We start from the raw sequence: 24,012 nt of genomic DNA, 5'->3' as shown, positions 1-24,012 counted from the left end.
GTTGGCGAGACGACCATGTGACAACACATTGATATAGATCAAGATGATGGAGATCATGGTGTCATGCCAGTGACGATGGAAATCATGACAATGCTTTGGAGATGGAGATCAAAGGCACAAGATGATGATGGCCATATCATGTCACATATTTTGATTGCATGTGATGTTTATCTTTTATACATCTTATTTTGCTTAGTTCGACGGTAGCTTTATAAGATGATCTCTCACTAATTATCAAGGTACAAGTGTTCTCCCTGAGTATGCACCATTGCGAAAGTTCTTCATGCTGAGACACCACGTGATGATCGGGTGTGATAAGCTCTACGTTCAAATACAACGGGTGCAAAACAGTTGCACACGCGGAATACTCAGGTTAAACTTGACGAGCCTAGCATATAACAGATATGGCCTCGGAACATTGAGACCAAAAGGTCGAGCGTGAATCATATAGTAGATAAGATCAACATAGTGATGTTCACCATTGAAACTACTCCATCTCACGTGATGATCAGACATGGTTTAGTTGATATGGATCATGTGATCACTTAGAGGATTAGAGGGATGTCTATCTAAGTGGGAGTTCTTAAGTAATATGATCAATTAAACTTAAATTTATCATGAACATAGTCCTGGTAGTATTAGCATCTCTATGTTGTAGATCAATAGCTCGCATTTAGCTCCCCTGTTTTATTTTTGATATGTTCCTAGAGAAAACTAAGTTGAAGGATGTTAGTAGCAACGATGCGGATTGGATCCATGATCTAAGCTTTATCCTCATTGCTGCACAGAAGAAATATGTCCTTGATGCACCGCTAGGTGACAAACCTATTGCAGGAGCAGATGTAGATGTTATGAATGTTTGGCTAGCTCAATATGATGACTACTTGATAGTTTAGTGCACCATGCTTAAACGGCTTAGAATCGGGACTTCAAAGACGTTTTGAATGTCATGGACCATATGAGATGTTCCAGGAGTTGAAGTTAATATTTCAAGCAAATACCCGAGTTGAGAGATATGAAGTCTCCAACAAGTTCTATAGCTAGAAGATGGAGGAGAATAGCTCAAGCAGTGAGCATGTGCTCAGATTGTCTGGGTACTACAATCGCTTGAATCAAGTGGGAGTTAATCTTCCAGATAAAATAGTGATTGACATAATTCTCTAGTCACAATCACCAAGTTAGTAGAACTTCATGATGAACTATAGTATGCAAGGGATGACGAAAATGATTCCCGAGCTTTTCATTATGATGAAATCGATGAAGGTAGGAATCAAGAAAGAGCATCAAGTGTTGATGATTAACAAGACCACTAGTTTCAAGAAAAGGGCAAAGGGAAAGAAAGGGAACTTCAAGAAGAATAGCAAGCAAGTTGCTGCTCAAGTGAAGAAGCCCAAGTCTGGACCTAAGCATGAGACTAAGTGCTTCTACTACAAAGGGACTAGTCACTAGAAGCAGAACTGTCCCAAGTATTTGGCGGATAAGAAGGATGGCAAAGTGAACAAATGCTATATTTGATATACATGTTATTGATGTGTACTTTACTAGTGTTTATAACAACCCCTCGGTATTTGATACTGGTTCAGTTGATAAGAGTAGTAACTCGAAACGGGAGTTGCAGAATGAACAGAGACTAGTCAAGGGTGAAGTGACGATGTGTGTTGGAAGCGGTTCCAAGATTGATATAATCATCATCGTACACTCCCTACACTTTCGGGATTAGTGTTGAACCTAAATAAGTGTTATTTGGTGTTTGCGTTGAGCATGAATATGATTTGATCATGTTTATTGCAATACGGTTATTCATTTAAGTTAGAGAATAATTGTTATTCTGCTTACATGAATAAAACCTTCTATGGTTATGCACCCAATGAAAATGGTTTGTTGAATCTCGATCGTAGTGATACACATATTCATAATATTGAAACCAAAAGATGCAAAGTTAATAATGATAGTGCAAATTTTTTGTGGCACTGCCGTTTAGGTCATATTGGTGTAAAGCGCATGAAGAAAATCCATGCTGATGGGCTTCTGGAATCACTTGATTATGAATCAGTTGATGCTTGCGAACCATGCCTCATGGGCAAACATGACTAAGACTCCGTTCTCTAGAACAGCGGAGCGAGCAACTGACTTATTGGATATAATACATACTGATGTATGAGGTCCGATGAGTGTTGAGGCTCGCGGCGGGTATCGTTATTTTTCTGACCTTCACAGATGATTTGAGCAGATATGGGTATATCTACTTGAAAAAACGTAAGTCTGAAACATTTGAAAAGTTCCAAGAATTTCAGATTGAAGTGGAAAATCATCGTAACAAGAAAATAAAGTTTCGACGATCTGATCGCAGAGGTGAATATTTGAGTTACGAGTTTGGCCTTCAATTAAAACAATGTGGAATAGTTTCACAAAACTCATGCCACCTGGAACACCATAGTGTAATGGTGTGTCCGAACGTCGTAACCGTACTTTATTTGATATGGTGCGATCTATGATGTCTCTTACCGATTTACCACTATCATTTTGGGGTTCTACCTTAGATATAGCTACATTCACGTTAAATAGGGCACCATCTAAATCCGTTGAGACGACACCATATGAACTATGGTTTGGCAAGAAACCTAAGCTGTCGTTTCTTAAAGTTTGAGGTTGCAATGCTTATGTCAAAAAAGTTTCAACCTGATAAGCTCAAACCCAAATTGGAGAAGTGCGTCTTCATAGGACACCCAAAAGAAAATGTTGGGTACACCTTCTATCACAGATCTGAAGGCAAGATATTCATTGCTGAGAATGGATCCTTTCTAGAGAAGGAATTTCTCTCAAAAGAAGTGAGTGGGAGGAAAGTAGAACTTGATGAGGTAACTGTACCTGCTCCCTTATTGGAAATTAGTTCATCACAGAAACTGTTCCTGTGACTACTACACCAATTAGTGAGGAAGCTAATGCCGATGATCATGTAACTTCAGGTCAAGTTACTACCGAACCTCGTAGGTAAACCAGAGTGAGATCCGCACCAGAGTGGTACGGTAATCCTGTTCTGGAGGTCATGTTACTTGACCATGACAAACGTACGAACTATGAGGAAGCGATGATGAGCCCAGATTCCGCGAAATGGCTTGAGGCCATGAAATCTGAGATGAGATCCATGTATGAGAACAAAGTATGGACTTTGATTTGACTTGCCCAATGATCGGCGAGCCATTGAGATTAAATGGATCTTCAAGAGGAAGACGGACGCTGATAGTAGTGTTACTATCTACAAAGCTAGAATTGTCGCAAAAGGTTTTTGACAAGTTCAAGGTATTGACTATGATGAGAGTTTCTCACTCATATCCATGCTTAAGTCTGTCCGAATCATGTTAGCAATTGCTGCATTTTATGAAATCTAGCAAATGGATAAACTAAACCGCATTCCTTAATGGATTTATTAAAGAAGAGTTGTATATGATGCAACTAGAAGGTTTTGTCAATCCTAAAGGTGCTAACAAAATATGCAAGCTCCAACGATCCATCTATGGACTGGTGCAAGCATCTCGGAGTTGGAATATACGCTTTGATAAGTTGATCAAAGCATATAGTTTTATAGAGACTTGCGGTGAAGCCTGTATTTACAAGAAAGTGAGTGGGATCACTACAACATTTCTGATAAGTATATGTGAATGACATATTGTTGATCGGAGATAATGTAGAATTATTCTGCAAAGCATAAAGGAGTGTTTGAAAGGAGTTTTTCAAAGAAAGACCTCGGTGAAGCTGCTTACATATTGAGCATCAAGATCTATAGAGATAGATCAAGACGCTTGATAAGTTTTGCAATGAGTACATACCTTGACAAGATTTTGAAGTAGTTCAAAATGGAACAGTCAAAGAAAGAGTTCTTGCCTGTGTTACAAGGTGTGAAACTGAGTAAGACTCAAAGCCCGACCACGGCAGAAGATAGAAAGAGAATGAAAGTCATTCCCTATGCCTTGGCCATAGGTTCTATAAAATATGCCATGTTGTGTACCAGATCTATTGTATACCCTACACTATTTTTGGCAAGAGAGTACAATAGTGATCTAGGAGTAGATCACTGGACAGCGGTCAAAATTATCCTTAGTGGAATAAGAATATGTTTCTCGATTATGGAGGTGACAAAAAGGTTCGTTGTAAAGGGTTACGTCGATGCAAATTTTGACACTGATCCAGATGACTCTAAATCTCAATCTGGATACATATTGAAAGTGGGAGCAATTAGCTAGAGTAGCTCCATGCAGAGCATTGTTGACATAGAAATTTGCAAAATACTTACGGATCTGAATGTGGCAGACATGTTGACTAAACTTCTCTCACAAGCAAAACATGATCACACCTTAGTACTCTGTGGGTGTTAATCACATAGCGATGTGGACTAGATTATTGACTATAGTAAACCCTTTGGGTGTTGGTCACATGTCGATGTGAACTATGGGTGTTAATCACATGGTGATGTGAACTATTGGTATTAAATCACATGGCGATGTGAACTAGATTATTGACTCTAGTGCAAGTGGGAGACTGAAGGAAATATGCCCTAGAGGAAATAATAAAGTTATTATTTATTTCCTTATATCATGATAAATGTTTTATATTCATGCTAGAATTGTATTAACCGAAAACATAATACATGTGTGAATACATAGACAAACAGAGTGTCACTAGTATGCCTCTACTTGACTAGCTCGTTGATCAAAGATGGTTATGTTTCCTAACCATAGACATGAGTTGTCATTTGATTAACAGGATCACATCATTAGGAGAATGATGTGATTGACTTGACCCATTCCGTTAGCTTAGCACTTGATCGTTTAGTTTGTTGCTATTGCTTTCTTCATGACTTATACATGTTCCTATGACTATGAGATTATGCAACTCCCGTTTACCGGAGGAACACTTTGTGTGCTACCAAACGTCACAACGTAACTGGCTGATTATAAAGGTGCTCTACAGGTGTCTCCGAAGGTACTTGTTGGGTTGGCGTATTTTGAGATTAGGATTTGTCACTCCAATTGTCGGAGAGGTATCTCTGGGCCCACTCGGTAATACACATCACTTAAGCCTTGCAAGCATTGCAACTAATGAGTTAGTTGTGGGTTGATGTATTACGGAACGAGTAAAGAGACCTGCCGGTAACGATATTGAACTAGGTATTGAGATACAGACGATCGAATCTCGGGCAAGTAACATACCGATGACAAAGGGAACAACGTATATTGTTATGCGGTTTAACCGATAAATACCTTCGTAGAATATCTGGGAGCCAATATGAGCATCCAGGTTCCGCTATTGGTTATTGGCCGGAGACATGTCTCGGTCATGTCTACATAGTTCTCGAACCGGTAGGGTCCGCACACTTAAAGTTTCGGTGACAATTGCATTATGAGTTTATGTGATTTGATGTACCGAAGGTAGTTTGGAGTCCCGGATGAGATCGGGGACATGACGAGGAGTCTCTAAATGGTTGAGACGTAAAGATCGATATATTGGACGACTATATTCGGACATCGGAAAGGTTCCGAGTGATTCGGGTATTTTCGGAGTACCGGGGAGTTACGGGAATTCAACGGGAGAAGTATTGGGCCTTATTGGGCCATACGGGAATAGACGAGAGAGGCCAAAAGGAAGGAGGCACGCGCCCTCCCTCTGGTCCGAATTGGACAAGGGGTGTAGGCCCCTTTTCCTTTTCCCTCTCCCCCTCTTTCCTTCTCTCCTACTCCGGAAAGGAAAGGGGAATCCTACTAGGACTTGGGAGTCCTAGTAGGACTCCCCACACTTGGCGCGCCCCCTCTAGGGCCGGCCTCTCCCTTCCTCCTTTATATACGGGGGCAGGGGCACCTCTAGACACACAAGTTGATCTGTTGATCTCTCCCAGCCGTGTGCGGTGCCCCCCTCCACCATAATCCACCTCGATCATATCGTAGCGGTGCTTAGGCGAAGCCCTGCGCCGGTAGCATCATCATCACCGTCATCACACCGTCATGCTGACGGAACTCTCCCTTGAAGCTCTGCTGGATCGGAGTTCGTGGGACGTCATCGAGCTAAATGTGTGCTAAACTCGGAGGTTCCGTTCGTTCGGTACATGGATCGGTCGGATCGTGAAGACGTACACTGCATCAACTGTGTTGTGCTAACGCTTCCGCTTTCGGTCTACGAGGGTACGTGGACACACTCTCCCCTCTCGTTGCTATGCATCACCATGATCTTGCATCTGCGTAGGAAATTTTTGAAATTACTATGTTCCCCAACAAAATTTACGGGTACATAATTCCTATTTGCAACAATAAGAACATCATTAATTCTTCCCATAGGTTTCTTAATAGTGGAATCCGCAAGGTGCAAATTTAGGGAGCAATCATCAAAATCACGGAAACCTAACAAATCACACAAAGTCTTTGGAATCGTGGAAACACTAGCACCCAAATCACATAAAGCATAGCATTCATGATCTTTAATTTTAATTTTCATAGTTGGTTCCCACTCATCATAAAGTTTTCTAGGGATAGAAACTTCCAATTCAAGTTTTTCTTCATAAGATTGCATCAAGGCATCAACGATATGTTTAGTGAACGCTTTATTTTGACTATAAGCGTGAGGAGAATTTAGCACAGATTGCAACAAGGAAATACAATCAATCAAAGAGCAATTATCATAATTAAATTCCTTGAAATCCAAAATAGTGGGTTTAGCAACATCTAGGGTTTTAATTTCTTCAATCCCACTTTTATCAATTTTAGCATCAAGATCTAAAAACTCTGAATTTTTGGAACGCCTTCTAGGTAAAGGTGGATCATATTCAGTCCCATCATTATCAAGATTCATAGTGCAAAACAAAGATTTAATAGGGGACACATCAATAACTTTTAGATCTTCATCTTTATTTTCATAGGAACTAGAAGAACACGCTCTTATAAAGGCATCTTTCTTAGCACGCATCCTAGCGGTTCTTTCTTTGCACTCATCGATGGAAATTCTTATGGCTTTGAGAGACTCATTGATATCATGCTTAGGTGGAATAGATCTAAGTTTCAAAGAATCAACATCGAGAGAAATTCTATCAACGTTCCTAGCCAAATCATGAATCTTAAGTAATTTTTCTTCAATCATAGCATTGAAATTCTTTTGCGAAGTAATAAATTCTTTAATATTAGATTCAAAATCAGAGGGCATATTATTATAATTTCCATAAGAATTGTTGTAGAAATTACCATAATGATTAGAGGGATTACTAGGATAAGGCCTAGGATTAAAATTTCCTCTATACGCGTTATTACCAAAATTATTCCTACCAACAAAATTCACATCCATAGATTCATTATTATTTTCAATCAAAGTAGACAAAGGCATATCATTGGGATTAGAAGAAACACTCTTACTAGCAAATAATTTCATAAGTTCATTCATCTTTCCACTCAAAACATTAATTTCTTCTATCGCATGCACCTTTTTATTAGTAGATCTTTCAGTATGCCATTGAGAATAATTAACCATAATATTATCTAGGAGTTTAGTAGCTTCTCCTAAAGTGATTTCCATAAAAGTGCCTCCCGCGGCCGAATCTAAAAGATTTCTAGAAGCAAAATTTAATCCGGCATAAAAATTGTATAATCATCCACAAATTCAGACCATGAGTAGGGCAATTACGTATCATTAATTTCATTCTCTCCCAAGCTTGTGCAACATGTTCATGATCAAGTTGCTTAAAATTCATAATATCGTTTCTGAGGGAGATGATCTTAGCGGGAGGAAAATACTTAGAGATAAAAGCATCTTTGCACGTATTCCAATAATCAATACTATTTTTAGGCAAAGACGAAAACCAAGCTTTAGCATGATCTCTAAGCAAAAAAGGAAATAGCTTCAATTTAACAATATCATTATCCACATCTTTATTCTTTTGCATATCACACAAATCAACGAAGCTATTTAGATGGGTAGTGGCATCTTCACTAGGAAGGCCGGAAAACGGATCTTTCATGACAAGATTCAGCAAAGCAGCATTAATTTCACAAGATTCAGCATCGGTAAGAGGAGCAATCGGAGTGCTAATAAAATCATTGTTGTTGGTATTGGTGAATTCACACAATTTAGTGTTATCTTGAGCCATCGTGACAAGCAAGAAATCCAACACACAAGCAAACAAAAAGCAAGCGGGCAAAAAGAGGCAAAGGGGAAAGAGAGGGAGGATAGAGAGAGGGGGGCGAATAAAACGGCAAGGGTAAAGTGGGGGAGAGGAAAAATGAGAGGCAAATGGAAAATAATGTAATGCGGGAGATAAGGGTATGTGATGGGTGCTTGGTATATTGACTTTTGCGTAGACCTCCCCGGAAACGGCGCCAGAAATCCTTCTTGCCACCTCTTGAGCACTGCGTTGGTTTTCCCCGAAGAGGAAGGGATGATGCAGCAAAGTAGCGTAAGTATTTCCCTCAGATTTTGAGAACCAAGGTATCAATCCAGTAGGAGGCTACGCGCGAGTCCCTCGCACCTGCACAAAACAAATAAATCCTCGCAACCAACGCGATAAGGGGTTGTCAATCCCTACACAGCCACTTACGGGAGTGTGATCTGATAGATATGATAAGATAATATTTTTCGTATTTTTTATGATAAAGATGCAAATTAAAATAAAAGCAAAGGAAATAACTAAGTATTGGGAGATTAATATGATGAAGATAGACCCGGGGCCATAGGTTTCACTAGTGGCTTCTCTCGAGAGCATAAGTATTCTACGGTGGGTGAACGAATTACTGTTGAGCAATTGACAGAATTGAGCATAGTTATGAGAATATCTAGGTATGATCATGTATATAGGCATCACGTCCGAGACAAGTAGACTGACTCCTGCCTGCATCTACTACTATTACTCCACTCATCAACCGCTATCCAGCATGCATCTAGAGTATTAAGTTCATGGAAACAGAGTAATGCCTTAAGCAAGATGACATGATGTAGAGGGATAAACTCATGCAATATGATGGAAACCCCATCTTGTTATCCTCGATGGCAACAATACAATACATGCCTTGCTGCCCCTACTGTCACTGGGAAAGGACACTGCAAGATTGAACCCAAAGCTAAGCACTTCTCCCATTGCAAGAAAGATCAATCTAGTAGGCCAAACCAAACTGATAATTCGAAGATACTTGCAAAGATAACCAATCATACATAAAAGAATTCAGAGAAGATTCAAATATTGTTCATAGATAGACTTGATCATAAACCCACAATTCACCGGTCTCAACAAACACACCGCAAAAAGAAGATTACATCGAATAGATCTCCATAAGATAGGGGGAGAACATTGTATTGAGATCCAAAAAGAGAGAAGAAGCCATCTAGCTAATAACTATGGACCCGTAGGTCTAAGGTGAACTACTCACACTTCATCGGAGGGGCTATGGTGTTGATGTATAAGCCATCCATAATCGATGCCCCCTCCGGCGGAGCTCCGGAACAGGTCCCAAGATGGGATCTCGTGGATACAGAAAGTTACCGCGGTGGAATTAGGCTTTTGGCTCCGTATCTGATCGTTTGGGGGTACGTAGGTATATATAGGAGGAAGGAGTACGTTGGTGGAGTAACAGGGGGCCCATGAGGGTGGAGGGCGCGTCTGGGGGGAGGGGGTAGGCGCACCCCCCTACCTCGTGGCCTCCTCCTTTGTTTCTTGATGAAGGGTCCAAGTCTCCTGGGTCTTGTTCGTTGAGAAAATCACGTTCCTGAAGGTTTCATTCTGTTTGGACTCCGTTTGATATTCCTTTTCTTCAAAACCCTAAAATAGGCAAAAAATAGCAATTATGGGCTGGGCCTCCAGTTAATAGGTTAGTCCCAAAAATAATATAAAAGTGGATAATAAAGCCCAATAATTTCCAAAACAATAGATAATATAGCATGGAGCAATCAAAAATTATAGATACGTTGGAGACGTATTAGTTACCAGTCGAAGTTTTTGTCTTGGCAAATGGGCTGAGTTGGAGGAAATAGTTACCTCTTCTTCTACGGCCTGGCTGGCCCCCGTGTCGTCCTGGCAATAGTCAGTGTCAATAAGGTTATTAAAAAACTGGCCAAGGGAGTCCAGGGCTACCTCTGACTCAGTATCATCGTCAAGCTTTAACAGGTCCGAAGCATTGCTCCTTTTCTTCTTGGACCTCCGGGTCGTCTTCCTGGCGGCTATGGCAGCGGCTCTAGCCTTCTTGGCAGCTTCATGGTCATAATTGGCCTTCCAGAAGTCAGATTTGGCCTATAAACAAATAAACATGATAAAAGGTCATGCAAGTATTTAAAACTACTGAGGGCAACACAAAAAGAGAAAGAGATCAGGGGTTTTTCACCTCTGGTGCCAGGTTAAGTTTGCAGAAGGGGTTTAACCCAACCTTATTGCAGTCTTCATATTTGCCGTTCACAAGGATGGTTGACATTGCAACAATGTCTTCTTCAGTTAATTGTACAGAGATGTGACGCAGAGAGTCATTTGGGCCTCCGCCATATTCATACATCAATTTGGATCGGCGGCTTAGAGGGATGACCCGCCACGAGATCCAGCAACGGATCAAGTCAACTCCGGTTAAGCCATTCCCCAATAAGGCATTAATCCTTTTAATAGATGGAATAAGCTTCTTGCGTTCAGCAGCAGTAAGCTTATCAGGGAGCACAAACTTGGAATCCATACGCTCCACGCGATAACCCGGCAGTGATTTTTCATTGGCTGGTGACGTGTCTTGGCAATAGAAACAGGTCTGATTCCAATCTTTGGGATGACTCGGTAAGACTATTAAGGGAAAGACGGCACCCTATCGACGCTGAATTGAGATTCCACCGAGTTCCAAGCTAGGGCCGTTGGTACACTCATTCTGGCGGTTCAAATAAAAGTACTCTCTAAAGAGTTCCATAGTCGGCTCTTCTTGAAGATACACCTCACAGAGAACTTGAAAATTGCAGATGTTGGATATGGAATTGGGTCCAAGATCTTGAGGGTGAAGTTTGAAAAAATGAAGAACATCTCTGAAGAACTTTGAGCCAGGTGGTGAAAACCCCCAATTCATATGGTCAGTGAAGACAATAACTTCACCGTCTTTGGGATTAGGCCGTTCCTCGTCCGGGTCAGGAGCACGATAAGACATAATATTTTTCTCTAGCAAAAATCCAATGGTGACAAACTCTTTCAAGTTATCCTTAGTTACTGTGGAGGGGGCCCAGTTGCAGACTGTTGGTGCTTTTGACGGCATGATGAAAAAGGGGAAGCTGAAAATAAAGTAATTTGCCGGTTCAATTTATTTGATGAAGTTACAGGTTCATGATCATGATACAGATGAATCATGGCGGCTTAAATAAGGGCTAATGACATATAAAGGAAAGTCGGAGTCATAAGCCGCCATGACTAAAGATATTTAAAGGATGCCAGAAACAGAATTGGCTAAGTGTTGGCACAAACAAGTTTACCAAGCTGTCATTATTATTTTGGATCAAATGGCCGTTCCGAAAAGAAAATATTCTAGACCTAAAAATCTAGTACAGATGAGTTTGTGAGGTATAATGAGGCCTCTATACAGAAAAAAGGGATCTACTGGTATAAAAAATGGACACAAAACAACTACCGCACGAGTTATGTGTTCCTTTTTGGATCAGAAGAGACTGCGGAGGAAGAACTACAAGAAGGTCCGTGATGAACAACGAAGAACACCGATGAACTCGCAACCCTAATACAGATCTAAGTGCGTGAAAAAGAAGGAACTTACAAATGCAGATCTACTGTGAAGAGTCGCCGCGGTTCTCTGGACGAGCTCAGGATGATGCAGCGGCCGACGTTGAGGGCAACGGTGAGTGCTACGGTAGCGGCGGAGCTCGAGAAGCAGGGAGGTAGCGAGAAGATGGAAGGAAGAAGAAGAAAGAGGAAGGACCGGCCAAGCCTATTTATAAGGGGATAAGTGAACAGGCAGGCGCGAAAATAGAGGAAGACCAAAATAATGATTATCCAGCTAAATAGACGCCTCAATTCTTGAAAGACATTAAAAGATAAAAGATCCGTTGAAGATGACATCATAGTAGGCTTTCATGTTTTCAGAAGATGATGTCATGGCGGGGTACAGAGTTTTTCAGACAGAGGAAGATGGATTTCGTCTAAGTGTTGAAGATTGACAAAGAACAAAGTTCAAGTCAACCTAGGGCCTAATGTTGGGGATATAGCTACCAGGTATGACCTGCCCAGGAGGGGCTTGGTCAACCCCAATGGCGGGTTACAAAAAGAAGCCCAGTAATATTCAAGGTGATAGTTTATTAAGACTTGTAGAAGGCATAAGCCCAGAGGTGGCTTAAGGCCCAATATTGTAAACCGTCGTATGTAAAGAAAGACTTGTAAAGAAAGGCATATAAAAGAAGTCACCGAGCCGGACACGTTTTATGAGCCAGCCGGGACTCTGTAGGCCGCTAGGCGTCAACCCGTGTATATAAGGGGACAACTCAGCGGCGGCTTAGGAAAAGAAACAACAGATCGATAACCAACAAGCTAGCGGATTCACCCCTTGGTCATCGAAACCTAGCAATACAACATCAACTGGACTAGGCTTTACCTTCACCGTAAGGGGCCGAACCAGTATAAACCTCTCATGTCCTTTGTCCTGATTAACCCCTTTAAGCTTCCTAGTTGCGATGGCCCTACGACTAAGTCCTTTCGCTAGGACATCTGCTGTGACAATTCCACGACAAGACTGTTGCTGCTAATTCCCTTGACCAGATTGCTGATTAAAACCACCTTGATTGCCTTGGCCCTGAAAACCGGAGTTTGAACCGCCACCTCCAAAGCCAGGTCCGTGAGAGCCGGATCCTTAGCCGCCATTCGGGCCATGGTTATTCTAGAAAAAATTGGAATTTCTATACTCCCTCATGATGAAGCAATCCTTCCATAGATGATTGGCCGGCTTTTCTTGCGTGTCGTGCTTTGGGCAAGGCTGGTTCATCATCGCCTTGAGGTTGAACTTTGGCCCTCCAAGCCAAGGTGGTTTTCCCTTACGACGCTGACTATTGTTCTGCGTATTGGTGTTAGCCACAAAGTCTAAACCGTCGTCGGCTTTGCGCTTACCGTTGCCACCTTGACCCGCCGTGTTATGCTGCTACCCCTTTGCACTGCCACTGTTCTTCCCCTTACTAGCCTTCTCCTCGTTAGACATAGGGTCTTTAGTACTATTACAGTCGGCGTATTTAACGAGAGCCGCCATGAGCTCCCCCATATCATTTCAGTGGCACTTAAACCCGCCCCAGTTTTTCCTTAAGGGGAAGGAAACGACAATTCTTCTCCAACATTAGGACTCCTGAGCCGGCGTTGATACTGTCCGATGAGTGTATAACGACCGAGATCTGGCGCACCCAATTGGTTGTTGGCTCGCGCCCTCACCTTGGACTCAAGAGTCTAAATCAAAAATTGACATAGGCTGCTTGCATGTGTCTTTAAAATTTTGAATAAAACGCGTCTTCAACTCCGCCCATGACCTGATGGAGTTAGCGGGAAACCCTTTCAACCAAGTACGAGCCGGCCCATCTAACATCATGGTAAAATACTTAGCACATGCAGCATCACTAACATACAACATCTCCATGGCCATCTCATAGCTCTCAATCCAGGCTTCTGGGGGCTGATCCGTAGTGTAGTTTGGCACCTTGCGGGGGCCCTTGAAATCCTTAGGCAAGCTCTCGTTGCATAGAGCCGGCACTAAACATAGCACACCAAGGGTCCTAGAGGTCACTCCTACCTCTACAGATGCCGATGGGTAAACCGAAGATTGTTGTTGAGCCGCTAAATGAGCTGCCAGCTCGGCCTCGTGTCGCGCCCTACCCTGGTGCACCAAAGCCTGAGCATCATTGCCAGCGCGTGGTGGGTCAGGTCTACGAAGCTAGCCATGGTGTCGCTCACTACTCGATACTGCTGGCGAGTCAATATGCCTCCTATAACTCGGGCTTTGATGCGGGGTTGAATGAATCAGTTCACGACTATATGAATAAGCCGCCTGTTGTGCCACAGCCATCTGAGGAAGCACTCTAGCTCTCCATATCTCCATCGCAGTTGGTGACTCGTCTTGAACAAGGGGAGCCGCCAATCGTGTGCTGCGGCGATCATATTGTCCAGAGGGTTAGAATAATGACCCGACGGCATCGGAACATGCTGAGGCGGATTCAAATTCAAACGAGGTGGGTCTGCAGCTCGTGGCTGAACCGGCGCTCTGGTTGCAGGCGCCTCGACGGCGTGGTTCACCACGGGCGGATTACTGGTCTGTGCCCCAGGTGTGTTAAAAAGGTTTCTTGCATCATACTCCGGAGGTAAGCGACTCTGGTGCCTCCTCCTCATAACAGCGTTTGAAGCGTTCTGATGCAGAGTGAGCCGGAATGACTCAAGCTGTATCCGCTATGATTGCATGTCCAAGGCGGCTCGCTCAGTCGCCATCCTAGAATTTTTAGTAGAAAGCTCTTCCTTGGCTTGAGCTATCTCATCATGAAGTTTTGCAACATCCGCTTTATGTTGTTCTTGAGTCTCCGGGGTAACCTCTGCCCCCATTAAAGTCGTCAAAGCATCCAACAGCTCAGTCAAAACCTGAGCCGGCGGGCGCATAGAGCCACTAGCACCAGCCGTCGCCGCAGCTGTTGAGATGGAGGTCATGGCCGCGGCGGTCATTGAACCGAGCAACGGTTGTGTACCAGCCATGAAGATTGCAACCCTGTTCGGCGGCTCATAGGGGTCCGGAATACTATCACCATCGGAACAACGCCCAAGCCTGCCGTCCTGTAGTTGATACATGCAGCATGTGTTGGTTTTCCCTTGAAGAGGAAAGGGTGATGCAGCAAAGTAGCATAAGTATTTCCCTCAGTTTTTGAGAACCAAGGTATCAATCCAGTAGGAGATAACACGCAAGTCACCTAGTACCTACACAAACAATCAAGAACCTCACAACCAACGCGATAAAGGGGTTGTCAATCCCTTCACGGTCACTTGTGAAAGTGAGATATGATAAAGATAGTAAGATAAATATTTTTGGTATTTTTGTTGTATAGATTGGAAAGTAAAGATTGCAAAATAGTAAACGAGATGTGATAATAAAAGAGATGCAATATAATAAGAAAGAGACCCGGGGGGCATAGGTTTCACTAGTGGCTTCTCTCATGATAGCATGTATTACGGTGGGTGAACAAATTACTGTCGAGCAATTGATAGAAGAGCGCAACAATTCTGCATCTACTACTATTACTCCACACATCGACCGATATCCAGCATGCATCTAGAGTATTAAGTTCATAAGAACAGAGTAATGCTTTAGGCAAGATGACATGATGTAGAGGGATAAAATCAAGCAATATGATATAAACCCCATCTTTTTATCCTCGATGGCAACAATACAATATGTGCCTTGTTGCCCCTACTGTCACTGGGAAAGGACACCGCAAGATTGAACCCAAAGGTAAGCACTTCTCCCATTGCAAGAAAGATCAATATAGTATGCCAAACTAAACCGATAATTCGAAGAGACTTGCAAAGATATCAAATCATACATATAAGAATTCAGAGAAGAACCAAATATTATTCATAGATAAACTTGATCATAAATCCACAATTCACGGGATCTTGGCAAACACACCGCAAAAGTATTACATCGAATAGATCTCCAACAACATCGAGGAGAACTTTGTATTGAGAACCGAAGAGAGAGAAGAAGCCATCTAGCTAATAACTATGGACCTGAAGGTCTGTGGTAAACTACTCACACATCATCGGAGAGGCTATGGTGTTGATGTAGAAGCCCTTCGTGGTCGAATCCCCCTCCGGCAGATCGCCGGAAAAGGCCCCAGATGGGATCTCATGGGTACAGAAGGTTGCGGCGGTGGAAAAGTGGTTTTGTGGCTCTCCCTGGTGTTTTCAGGGTATAAGAGTATATATAGGCGAAAGAAGTACGTCGGTGGAGCTCCGTGGGGCCCACGAGGGTGGGGGCGCGCCCTCCTATCTCGTGGAAGCTTCGCGGAGTTCCATACTTTCACTCCAAGTCTCCTGGTTTGCGTTTGTTCCATGAAAGATCCTCACGAAGGTTTCGTTCTGTTTGGATTCCATTTGATATTCCTTTTCTACGAAACACTGAAATAGGCAAAATAACAGAAACTGGCACTAGGCCTTCAGTTAATAGGTTAGTCCCAAAAATAATATAAAAGAGCATATTAAAGCCCATTAAATATCCAAAACACATAATATAATAGCATGGAACAATCAAAAATTATAGATACGTTGGAGACGTATCAAGCATCCCCAAGCTTAATTCCTGCTCGTCCTCGAGTAGGTAAATGATAAAAATAGAATTTTTGATGTGGAATGCTACCTAGCATAATTTCAATGTAATTTTCTTTATTGTGGCATGAATGTTCAGATCCGAAAGATTCAAGATAAAAGTTTAAATTGACATAAAAATAATAATACTTCAAGCATACTAACCAAGCAATTATGTCTTCTCAAAATAATATAGCCAAAGAAAGCTCATCCCTACAAAATCATATAGTTTTGCCATGCTTCATTTCTGTCACACAAAATGCTCCCATCATGCACAACCTCGATGACAAGCCAAGCAATTGTTTCATACTTAGCCTTTTCAAACTTTTTCAACTTTCACGCAATATATGAGCATGAGCCATGGACATAGCACTATAGGTGGAATAGAATGGTGGTTGTGGAGAAGACAAAAAGGAGGAAGATAGTCTCACATCAACTAGGCGTATCAATGGGCTATGGAGATGCCCATTAATAGATATCAATGTGAGTGAGTAGGGATTGCCATGCAACGGATGCACTAGAGCTATAAGTGTATGAAAGCTCAACAAAAGAAACTAAGTGGGTGTGCATCCAACTTGCTTGCTCACGAAGACCTGGGGCAATTTGAGGAAGCCCATCATTGGAATATACAAGCCAAGTTCTATAATGAAAAATTCCCACTTGTATATGAAAGTGACAACATAAGAGACTCTCTATCATGAAGATCATGGTGCTACTTTGAAGCACTAGTGTGGAAAAAGGATAGTAACATTGCCCCTTCTCTCTTTTTCTCTCATTTATATTTTTTGTTGGGCCTTCTTCTTTTTTTGCCTCTTTTTTCGCCCGAAGTCTCATCCCGACATGTGCGGGAATCATAGTCTCCATCATCCTTTCCTCACATGGGACAATGCTCTAATATTGAAGATCATCACACTTTTATTTACTTACAACTCAAGAATTACAACTCGATACTTAGAACAAAATATGACTCTGTGTGAATGCCTCCGGCGGTGTACCGGGATGTGCAATGAATCAAGAGTGACATGTATAAAAAAATTATGAATGGTGGCCATGCCACAAATACGATGTCAACTACATGATCATGCAAAGCAATATGACTATGATGAAGCGTGTCATAATAAACGGAACGGTGGAAAGTTGCATGGCAATATATCTCGGAATGGCTATGGAAATGCCATAATAGGTAGGTATGGTGGCTGTTTTGAGGAAGGTAAATGATGGGTTTATGGTACCGGTGAAAGTTGCGCGGCACAAGAGAGGCTAGCAATGGTGGAAGGGTGAGAGTGCGCATAATCCATGGACTCAACATTAGTCATAAAGAACTCACATACTAATTGCAAAAATCTACAAGTCATCAAAACCAAGCACTACGCGCATGCTCCTAGGGGGATAGATTGGTAGGAAAAGACCATCGCTCGTCCTCGACTGCCACTCATAAGGAAGGCAATCAAAGAACACCTCATGCTTCAAATTTGTCACACAACGGTTACCATACGTGCATGCTACGGGACTTGCAAACCTCAACACAATTATTTCTCAATTACTCAACTAGCACGACTCTAATATCACCATCTTTATATCTCAAAAAAATTATCAAGTATCAAACTTCTCATAGTTTTTAATGCACTCTATATGAAAGTTTTTATTATACCCATCTTGGATGCCCATCATATTAGGACTAATTTCATAACCAAAGTAAATTACCATGCTGTTATAAAATACTCTCAAAATAATATAAATGAAGCATGACAGAACAATAATTTCTATGAAATAAAACCACCACCATGCTCTAAAAAGATATAAGTGAAGCACAAGAGCAAAATTATCTAGCTCAAAAGATATAAGTGAAGCACATAGAGTATTCTAATAAATTCCGATTCATGTGTGTCTCTCCCAAAAGGTGTGTACAGCAAGGATGATTGTGGTAAACTAAAAATCAAAGACTCAAATCATACAAGACGCTCCAAGCAAAACACATATCATGTGGTGAATAAAAATATAGCCTCAAGTAAAGTTACCGATAGACGAAGATGAAAGAGGGGATGCCCTGGACAAGCTTAGGCTTTTGGTTGTCCTTTAATTTTACTGTGGGGTGCCTTGGGAATCCCCAAGCTTAGACACTTTCCACTCCTTGTTCCAAAATCCATCAAATCTTTACCCAAAACCTTGAAAACTTCACAACACAAAACTCAACAGAAAATCTCATGAGCTCCGTTAGTATAAGAAAACAAACCACCACTTTAATGTATTGTAATTAACTCATTCTTTATTTATATTGGTGTTAAACCTACTGTATTCCAACTTCTCTATGGTTCATACCCCCCGATACTAGCCATAGATTCATCAAAATAAGCAAAAAACACACGAAAAACAGAGTCTATCAAAACAGAATAGTCTGTAGCAATCTGGAGGTTTCGAATACTTTTGTAACTCCAAAAATTCTGAAAAATTAGGATGACCAGGACAATTTGTATAATGATCGACTGCAGTTCTAATTGGTATTTTATCGCTCTTTGGTAAAAAATGAAAATTGTTTTCATGAGCGCATACTCTCTTTTTTTAGCAAGATCAAACAACAATCACCCAAGAAGATCCTAAAGGCTTTACTTGGCACAAACACTAAATAGAACATTAAAAAACACAATCATAACAGAGGCTAGATAAATTATTTATTACTAAACAGGAACAAAAAGTAAAGAACAAAAATAAAATTGGGTTGCCTCCCAACAAGCGCTATCATTTAATGCCCCTAGCTAGGCATAATTTTAATGATGCTCACATGAAAGATAGCAATTGAAACACGAAGGAAGCATCATGTAGTATATGAGAATCACATCTAAGTCTAACATACTTCCTATGCATAGGCATTTTATAGGAAAACAAATTAGCAAGACAAGCTAGATCTAGCATATGCAAGGAAGAAGAAACAATACCACTCTCAACATAACGAGAGGAAATTTAGCAACATGAAAATTTCTTCAACCATATTTTCCTCTCTCATAATAATTACATGTAGGATCATAGTCAAATTCAACAATATAGCTATCACATAAAATATTCTGAACACGATCCACATCCATGCAAAGTTGACACTCTTCCAAAATAGTGGGATTAACATTAACTAAAGTCATGACCTCTCCAAACCCACTTTTATCAAAAAAATTCATAAGATTGAACATTCTCCAAATATGTGGGATCTAAAGTTGACACTCTTCCAAACCCACTTTCAATAATATTGCAAACACTATTATCAATCTCATATTCATCATGAGGCTTGAATAAATTTTCAAGATCAAAAGAAGAATCACCCCAATCATGATCATTGCAACAAATAGAGGACATAGAAAAACTAGAATCCCCAAGCTTAGGGTTTTGCATATTATTAGTACAATTTACATCAATAGAATTTATAATAAGATCATTGCAATCATGCTTTTTATTCAAAGATCTATCATGAATCGCTTCATGAAGTAATTCATCACACTTTTCAGATTCACAAATTTCAAGCAAAACCTCATAAACATAATCTAGTGCACTCAACTCACTAGAAATAGGTGCATCATAATTGGATCTCTTAATTAAAGAGATTAGCAAGTGGATGAGGATCCATAAACTTTTAGCAAGCGAAGATGCAAGCAAAAAGAAGGTACATGGTAACACAAGCAAACAAAAGATCAAACGGAAGAGGGCGAAGAAAAGGGCAAATGTGAAGTGGGGGAGAGGAAAATGAGTGGAAAATGGAAAATAATGTAATGTGAGGGAGAATAGTTTATGATGGGTACTTGGTATGTCTTGACTTAAGCGTAGATCTCCCCGGCAACGGCGCTAGAAATCCTTCTTGCTACCTCTTGAGCATGCGTTGGTTTTCCCTTGAAGAGGAAAGGGTGATGCAGCAAAGTATCATAGTATTTTCCTCAGATTTTGAGAACCAAGGTATCAATCCAGTAGGAGATAACATGCAAGTCACCTAGTACCTGCACAAACAAACAAGAACCTCACAAGCAACGCGATAAAAGGGATTGTCAATCCCTTCACGGTCACTTGCGAAAGTGAGATCTGATAAAGATAGTAAGATAAATATTTTTGGTATTTTTGTTGTATAGACTGGAAAGTAAAGATTGCAAAATAGTAAACGAGATGCGATAATAAAAGAGATGCAATATAATAATAAACAGACCTGGGGGGCATAGGTTTCACTAGTGGCTTCTCTCATGGTAGCATGTATTACGGTGGGTGAACAAATTACTGCCGAGCAATTGATAGAAGAGCGCATAGTTATGAGAATATCTAGGCAATGATTATGAACATAGGTATCATGTCCGTGTTAAGTAGACCGAAACAATTCTGCATCTACTACTATTACTCCACACATCGACCGCTATCCAGCATGCATCTAGAGTATTAAGTTCATAAGAACAGAGTAATGCTTTAGGCAAGATGACATGATGTAGAGGGATAAACTCAAGCAATATGATATAAACCCCATCTTTTTATCCTCGATGGCAACAATACAATACGTGCCTTGCTGCCCCTACTATCACTGGGAAAGGACACCGTAAGATTGAACCCAAAGCTAAGCACTTCTCCCATTGCAAGAAAGATCAATCTAGTAGGCCAAACTAAACCGATAATTCGAAGAGACTTGCAAAGATATCAAATCATGCATATAAGAATTCAGAGAAGAACCAAATATTATTCATAGATAAACTTGATCATAAATCCACAATTCATCGGATCTCGCTAAACACACCGCAAAAAGTATTACATCGAATAGAGCTCCAAGAACATTGAGGAGAACTTTGTATTGAGAACCAAAGAGAGAGAAGAAGCCATCTAGCTAATAACTATGGACCCAAAGGTCTGTGGTAAACTAATCACACATCATCGGAGAGGCTATGGTGTTGATGTCGAAGCCCTCCTTGATCGAATCCCCCTCCTTCATATCACCGGACAAGGACCCAGATGGGATCTCACGGGTACAGAAGGTTGCGGCGGTGGAAAAGTGGTTTCGTGGCTCTCCCTGATGTTTTTAGGGTATAAGAGTATATATAGGTGAAGGAAGTACGTAGGTGGAGCTCCATGGGGCCCACGAGGGTGGGGGGCGCGCCTACCCCCCTAGGCGCTCCCTCCTATCTCGTGCAAGCTTCGCAGAGTTCCAGACTTCCACTCCAAGTCTCCTGATTTGCGTTTGTTCCAAGAAAGATCCTCGCGAAGGTTTCGTTCCGTTTGGATTCCGTTTGATATTTCTTTTACGCGAAACACTAAAATAGGCAAAAAAAGACAGAAACTGGCACTGGGCCTCCGGTTAATAGGTTAGTCCCAAAAATAATATAAAAGAGCATATTAAAGCCCATTAAACATCCAAAATAGATAATATAATAGCATGGAACAATAAAAAGTTATAGATACGCTAGAGACGTATCAATACATTGAATCGGTCTCATCGGTTGAAGACTCACCATCGGAGTGGATTACCTTCTCTCCTCTGGACACAGATCCTTCCTCAAGATCCACCCCATGGATGAAACCAACAAAGGTGCGCTTCGTGGTGGCTTGAACCTTGGCGGGTCGTGCGGGCTGAGCCGTCTCGACGATGTCGGTGCAGGTGTCCGGCTCAGGCCCTGACTCACCGATCTTGCCGATGAAGACATGGATTCCACCAAAGAGGACCCGATATCCATACTCAATTGAGCCGGCCTCGGGGCCCCAACTAGCGTCCCTGATGTAGAGCTTGCCGCAATGACTCTTGGTCATCCGGCCCACGTCGTATCCCTTGATCCCTGCGAAGCTGCCCTTCAAGAACTCGAAACCACCGTGCGCTGGCCCCACGTGGGCGCCAACTGCCATGGATTTAACACGGCAGATGCCCTAGCAAAAGGACTTAGATGTAGAGCCATCGCAACGTAGTTAGCTTGAAGTGGTTAATGGGACAAAGAACACAAAGAGTTTTACCCAGATTCGGCCCCTCTCAATGAGGAAAAAGCCTACTCCTGCTTTAGGTTGTATTGCTTGGGTTTCGATGACCAGGGAGCGAATACGCTTGACCTAGCCCTCGATTGATTATTCCTTGAGTCAACCCGCCGCCGGGTCACCCCTTTACATATATAGGTTGATGCCCGGCGGCTTACAGAGTCCCGGTCGGCTCATACACAATGTGTCCGGCTCGGTGATCAACTAAGCTTGTCTTACAATACAAGGTAAACATATGGCGGTTCATACCCATGGGCCTCAAGTCACCTCCGGGTCTTGGGCTTTCAATAATCTTGCTCTATGGACCGCCGCCTTCATCATCCTCTTGGGCCTTCTCATCTTAAGCCGCCAGTGGTACGACCCGGCCCCTCCTGGGCGGGTCATACCCAGTAGTCATATCCCCAACATGTACCGCACGCGGTTTGGCTATTCTTTGGGGCTATGAACAGTTATACTGTTCACAGGAGCGGTTGTACTGCTCAGTGTATTTGTGCGCACATAACGGTTAGAATTGGTGGGGCTATAAAAGGAGGGAGTTCTTTCTCCTCCCACCTACCTCTTGTCTCCATCTTTTCTTCATTAATGCCCAAAGCTTTGCTTTGCCTGATGAAAGATCATGGATGTCGCCTAGAGGGGGGGTGAATAGGCGTTTTAAAATAATTACGATTTAGGCTTGAACAAATGCGGAATAAACCTAGCGGCTAATTTGTCAAGCACAAAACCTAAAACAACTAGGCTCACCTATGTGCACCAACAACTTATGCTAAGCAAGACAAGCAACTATGTGATAGCAAGATATATGACAAGAAACAATACGGCTATCACAAAGTAAAGTGCATAAGTAAAGAGCTTGGGTAAGAGATAACCGAGGCACGCGGAGACGATGATGTATCCCGAAGTTCACACCCTTGCGGATGCTAATCTCCATTTGGAGCGGTGTGGAGGCACAATGCTCCCCAAGAAGCCACTAGGGCCACCGTAATCTCCTCATGCCCTCGCACAATGCAAGATGTCGTGATTCCACTAAGGGACCCTTGAGGGCGGTCACCGAACCCGTACAAATGGAAACCCTTGGGGGCGGTCACCGAACCCGTACACTTTGGCAACCCTTGGGGGCGGTCACCGATACCCGTCAAATTGCTCGGGGCGATCTCCACAACCTAATTGGAGACCCCGACACTTGCCCGGAGCTTTACACCATAATGATTGAGCTCCGAACAACACCAACCGTCTAGGGCGCCAAGGCACCCAAGAGGAACAAGATCTAGGGTGCCCAAACACCCAAGAGTAATAAGCTTCTCAAACTTCACTTCCACGTATCACCGTGGAGAACTCAAACTGATGCACCAAATGCAATGGCAAGGGCACACGAAGTGCCCAAGTCCTTCTCTCTCAAATCCCACCGGAGCAACTAATGCTAGGGAGGAAAATGAGAGGAAGAACAAGAAGGAGAACACCAAGAACTCCAAGATCTAGATCCAAGGGGTTCCCCTAACATAGAGGAGAAAGTGATTGGTGGAAATGTGGATCTAGATCTCCTCTCTCTTTTCCCTCAAAAACTAGCAAGAATCCATGGAGGGATTGAGAGTTAGCAAGCTCAAAGAAGGTCAACAATGGGGGCAAAAACGAGCTCAAGAGATGGGGAACCATTGGGGAAGAAGACCCCCTTAAATAGGTCCCCACGAATCTGCCCGTTATGTACAGAATAACATAGGAGCGGTACAACCTCTATGAGC

The sequence above is a fragment of the Triticum aestivum genome, chromosome 1A (assembly GCF_018294505.1).
Source record: "Triticum aestivum cultivar Chinese Spring chromosome 1A, IWGSC CS RefSeq v2.1, whole genome shotgun sequence".
Taxonomy (NCBI): domain Eukaryota; kingdom Viridiplantae; phylum Streptophyta; class Magnoliopsida; order Poales; family Poaceae; genus Triticum; species Triticum aestivum.
This window is presented reverse-complemented; position numbering follows the sequence as displayed.